Raw genomic sequence first — 6288 nt, forward strand, 5'->3', positions numbered from 1 at the left:
CCCCCCCCCCCCCGATCATAGGCCCCCGAGAGGACCACGGACCCTCCTTGGCAAAAGGAGCAGACCAGTGAAACCCACAGTAACAGAAGAGATCAACCTCCAAATCCTTTCTAATCCCCGGGGGGGGCCCTCCCCAAAAAACCTTCTTAATTATTATATAGCTATTAAAAAATTAATATCGCAATGTATATATAAAAAATCCGCTTATCTTAATTCTCCATAATAACAAATACAAATGTATAATGTACGCAGTTCCATCGCCAAAGTATTGTTGCTTACTGATAACCAGGATTGTTACCTCTAACCAGGATTGCTTACCAGGATGTACCTATTACCAGGACTTGCTTATCCTATAACCAGGTGTTGATATACCGGTTATCAGTATAACCAGGTATAACAGGATTGTACCTATAAACCAGGAGTTGTACCTACCAACCAGGACTGTTGTACCTCTAACCAGGATTCCTACTATAACCAGGATTGCTTCACCTTAACCCCAGGATTGTGCCCTCCAGGATGTTAGCCTAACCAGGCATGTTTTACCTCTAACCAGGCAGTTTACCTCTAACCCATGATTGTGTTACCTCTAACCAGGATTGTTACCTACTAACCAGGATCGTGTTACCCTATAACTCCACGGTTGTACATATGTTGCGCCTACAACCAGGATTCGTTACCTATAACCAGCGAAAGTTTTACCTTACCCTAATTGCAACTGTTACCTATAACCAGATATGCCGGTGTTACCTCTAACCAGGTATTGTTACCCCATATACACCAGGTTTTACTATAACCAGGATTTTATCTCTAACCAGGAGTGTATACCTCACCTAGCGAGTTACCGTATATACCAGCGATAGTTACCTATTAACCGCGAGCCTACGAGTTGTCTATAACTAGCTTACCTAACCAGCGATTGTTATCTCAACCAGGACTTGTCTATCTCTCAAGCACGTTATTAACAGTTGTACATACCAGGTTTACCTATAACCAGATTGTACCTATAACCAGGATAGTTACCTCTAACCAGATTGTTACCGCTCTAACCAGGTATTGTACCTCTAACTAGGATTTTCCTCTAACCCAGCGCATTTTACCCTATAACCAGGATTGCATACTAACAATAATTTCTTTTCAACCAAATATCATTTTAGCAAAATATTATTGCTGATTCATCCTATACTTGTCCCTAAACATCTTTACTCCCTAGACAACACGGTTTGTGGCGATACAACACACACACACACACACCACACCACACACACACCACAACACACACACACAGACCCCACACACACAACACACACCACACACACACCACACACACACACACACACAACACCGACCGCTGCGTCCCCCGTTTCGACCATATCCCAAGCATTTCTGTGCAGTCGGACATTATAATAATTTTCGCCCTCTCATATTGTCGAGTGTGACCCCTTCCCCATGAAGACGCTAGCTAGTGTTGCCAAGCCACTGCCACTACCTGGTGGGGGGGGGGCAGGTACAAGGTCGTCAACAGTCTCATTAGCACTTGCGAGAATGTCCTTGTATTATGCTCTCCCATCGGAGGCTTTGGCTTTGCAGGACCAACCCTGCAAAGAGGTTCATCAATCTACAGGGGTCGATGCTGCTTATAAGTTGGTCTCTGAACCACGTTCATCTTGTCTGATCTTGGCTGCTTATACGGCTTCTTGCATTTAAGGCCCATAAAACAGTAAGGGACTTCTCCTCGTGTATGCCGGTCTCTCAGGTGGATGTTCTGTATGGCTATATGGTTGCGGGGACCGTTCCATCATGAAGGACAAAAATAAATACACCATTATCTATCATTATTCTTAAAATTGTATATTCCCTATCTGCACAGCAATTGATAAGTTCTCTCACCACACCCACCTCCATCACATACCCACATTAATCATAGAAATAACTCGTCACATCTCCAACGAGATTAAATAAAAAAAACAATCAAGTACACAAAGACCACAGGCTCTGTTAAGCTAGTAACAGATCAAGTTACAGGGCTTCTTGAGTTGTAAGGTGCTTAACCAGGTGACTGTAACATGATGGACGTGAACAGGCTTGACGAAAAGAGTTGCTGTAACAGGGTTTGACTGTAACATGGGCCTGACACTTAACAGGGTCTGACTGTAACATTGGTTGACCTACAGCTTGTAACAGGGTTATTCGTACAAGGCTTGTGAATGTTGACTGTAACAGGGTTATTGCTAACACGGTTGACCTTGTAACAGGGTTGTCCGCTTAACAGGCGTTATCTAACAGGCGTGACCTGTAACAGTGTTGACTGTAAACAGGTTATCTGTAACAGGGTGAAACTGTAACAGGTTCTGTAACAGTGTTGTAAGGTGATCTGTAACATGCGTTGACTAACACGTAACAGGTTGACTGTAACATGGTGAACGTTCCAACAGGATGCTGTAAACAGGTTACTTCAACAGGCTTGACTGTAACAGGGTGCGTAAGACTATCTGTAACAGGCGTTATCTGTTTAAACAAGGGATTGACTGCTAACAGGGATTTACTGTAACACGGTTGAACTGTAACAGGGTTGACATTTCATCCTTAAATCACCCATGAATCCACTTGTGGCAGGGGAATGGAAGCTCTGTTCTGTGCAACAAGCGAGGCAATTGTGCAGAGATACCTGTAGAAAGCGTTCACCTTGCACCCTACTCTTCTACATTACAGCTAATATTCCAGAAGACATGGATCTCTTAAACGTTGGCTCCTGGTGGGTGGACTTGACGACTCTAGTCTGGCTCAACTAGGACAGGGTCTATGGCTCTGTCCTAAATGGCACCCTATTCCTATCCAGTGCACTACCATTTGTTCAGAGCCTATGGCCCCTGTAAAAAATATTGCACTAGATAGAATTGGCGTGCCATTTGGATGTAATCGATGTGAGACAGGCAGGAAGACAGACAAGAAGACAGTCAGTAAGACAGCAGGAAGACAGAACAGACAGCAGGAAGACAGGCAGGCGACAGACAGGAAGGAAGAACAGACAGCAGGAAGACAGACAGACAGGAGGACAGCAGGAAGACAGACAGGCAGACAGCAAGTAGACAGACCAGGAGACAGCAGAAGACAGGCAGGCAGACAAGCAGCAGGAAGACAGACAGGCAGGAAGACAGCAGGCGACAGACAGGAAAGACAGACAGGACAGAAAGACAGACAGGCAAGACAGACAGGAAGACAGGCAGAAGACAGACAGCAGGGGAAGACAGGCAGGACTACAGGACAGGAAGACAGACAGCAGGAAGACAAACAGCACAGGCAGGCAGACAAGCCAGGGAAATAGGCAGGAAGACAGGCAAGAAGACAGAACAGGCAACAGGCATGCAGACAAGCAGGCAGGGAAGACAGACAGACAGGCAGGAAGACAGGCAGGCAGGAAGGACAGACACAGGCAGGAAGGCAGGCAGGACGACAGACAGGAAGACAGACAGACTGGAAGACAGCGGGAAGACAGCAGGAAGCAGACAGGAAGAAGACAGGAAGAAGGCAGGAAGGAACAGGAAGAACAGGCAGGAAGTATCATAAATGAGAGCATTAAGAGGTTTAAGTCGAGACCTGGGACTTTAGGCCTGCCCTGTCCTGCTGGATGTCTGGGGAGGAAAACTATAGGAAGCAAAGCTACACATCATCAATCATCAATCATCATCAACCCATTACAATGCCTTGCTTGCATTACTGACAAAGGGGTAGCTTGGTAGTCTAGCTCCAGTCTGTCTGACTCTGTTTTATCTCCCTCTCGCTTTCTGTATGACTCTGTTTCAATCGTTCACTTTCCTTCTTTCTCTTTCTCATTATGTTTCTACGTTTAATACCACTTCACGCGTCCTAAAACAGAATATCTGTCATTATGATTCTATATTTAATACCACTTCACAGCGTCCTAAAACAGAATGTCTGTCATTATGTTCCTATATATACCACTTCACAGCGTCCTAAAACAGAATGTCTGTCATTATGTTCCTATATTTAATACCACTTACACAGCGTCCTAAAACAGAATGTCTGTCATTATGTTCTATATTTAATACCACTTACAGCGTCCTAAAACAGATGTCTGTCATTATGTTCCTATATTTAATACCACACCAGCGTCCTAAAACAGAAATGTCTGTATATTTAATACCACTTCCAGCTGTCTAAAGAATGTCTGCCATTATTTCCTATTTTAATACCATTTCACAGCGTCCTAAAACAGAATGTCTGTCATTACGTCCTATAAATACCACTTCACAGCGTCCTAAACAGAAGTCTGTCATATTCCTATTTTTAATACCACTTCACAGCGTCCTAAAACAGAATCTGTCATTACGTTCCTATATTTAATACCACTTCACAGCGTCCTAAAACAGAATTTGTCATTATTCCTATATTAATACCATTTCACAGGTCCTAAAACAGAATGTCTGTCATTATGTTACTGTCCAATGTCTTCGGAAACTCATCCATAATGGTTTCATACAGAGTACTGGGTAGCTGCAAGAACAGGGTTGGAGAGACCATGGCATACAGAGTACTGGGTAGCTGCAGGAACAGGGTTGGAGAGACCATGACATACAGAGTACTGGGTAKCTGCAGAAACAGGGCTGGAGAGCCCATGGCATACAGAGTACTGGTCTGGTCTGGTCTGGTCTGGTCTCTGCTGCCTCTCTGAGTTAGGACAGCAGCAGAGGAACATTGGTCTGGTCTGGTCTGGTCTCTGCTGCCTCTCTGAGTTAGGACAGCAGCAGAGGAACATTGGTCTGGTCTGGTCTGGTCTGGTTTGGTCTCTGCTGCCTCTCTGAGTCAGGACTGCAGCAGAGGAATTCTGGTCTGGTCTGGTATGCTCTCCGAGTCACGGCCAGTGGCATAGCAAAAAATGTTTTGCCATGGGGCAGAAAGAAAAATGTGGATTTTTTTGGTTGAAACGATAACTGCTTATTTCGTTTTTCCTTTCTCCTTTTCTAATCTCTCTCTCATCTTTCTCTCTAACTTAAACCCCCCTTTCTCTCACACACACACACACACGCGCACGCGCACGCACACGGGCACGCACACGCACACACACAGAGGCAGGGAGCAGTGGTTCTGGCCAATCAGGTGTGAGGTAATGAGGTGGAACATTGCTCTGTTTCTCTCCTGATGTGGAGTACAGAGGTCAGCCAGGGAACAAAACTCACACCTTCCCTTTTACAGCAAGACAGACGTCAGCCAGGGAACAAACTCACACCTTCCCTTTTACAGCAAGACAGACTCTCTCCTCCTCTCTCACCCTCTCCCTCTGCCCCTTCTCCCATCCCCTCTCTCCCCTCCTCTCTCCCCTCTCTCCTTCTCACCTCTCCCCTTCCCCTCTCTCCCCTCCTTCTCCCCCTTCCCTCCCTTCTCCTTCCCCGTCTCTCCCCTCTCTCTTCCTCTCTCCCCCTCTCTCCCTCTTCCTCTCTCCCCTCTCTCCCCTCCTCTCCTCCCTCTCTCCCCTCCTCTTTCCCCTCCCACTGGGCCAGATGGTGTCTTTATAGGTCTTCTAATGAATTATAAAAGAAGGGGCCTGTGGAACAACAAGGGCCCATAAGAAGATTACCAGAGGACAGAGCAATGGGCTGTGATGGAACAATGGGGGAAGAGTTTGTGTTCTGGGTTATTAGAGGCTGTGTGGGTTTTAGGCTGTGTGTTGTATAGAGACTGTGTGTTCTGGTTATTAGAAGACTGTTGTGTTCTGGTTATTAGAGACTGTCTGTGTTCTGGGTTAAGGAGGCTGTTGTGTTCTGGTTATTAGAGACCGTGTTCTGGGTTATTTAGAGACTGTTGTTTCTGGGTTATTAGAGACTGTTTGTTCTGGTTATTAGAGACTGTGTGTTCTGGGTTATTAGAGGCTGTGTGTTCTGGGTTATTTAGAGTCTGTGTGTTCTGGGTTATTTAAGAGACTGTGTGTTCTGGGTTATTAGAGACTGTGTGTTCTGGGGTGAAAAGAACTATGTGTTCTGTATATTAGAGACTGTTTTTCTTGCGTTTGAAGAGGCTGTGGATTCTGGGTTATTAGAGGCGGTGGTTCTAGAGGCTGTGTGTTCTGGGTTATTAGAGGCTGTGGGCTGTTTCTGGGTTATTAGAGGCGTGTGTTCTGGTTATAGAGCTGTGTGTTTCTGGGTTATTAGAGAGCTGTTGTTACTGGTGTGATTAGAGACTGTGTGTTCTGGTTATTAGACTGTGTCGATTCTGGTTCTGCGGTTGAAGAGAGAACAATATATATATATTTTTAAACTGTACAAATGGATGTGT

This window comes from Salvelinus sp. IW2-2015, unplaced genomic scaffold (genome assembly GCF_002910315.2).
Source record: "Salvelinus sp. IW2-2015 unplaced genomic scaffold, ASM291031v2 Un_scaffold1192, whole genome shotgun sequence".
NCBI classification, from domain to species: Eukaryota; Metazoa; Chordata; class Actinopteri; order Salmoniformes; family Salmonidae; genus Salvelinus; species Salvelinus sp. IW2-2015.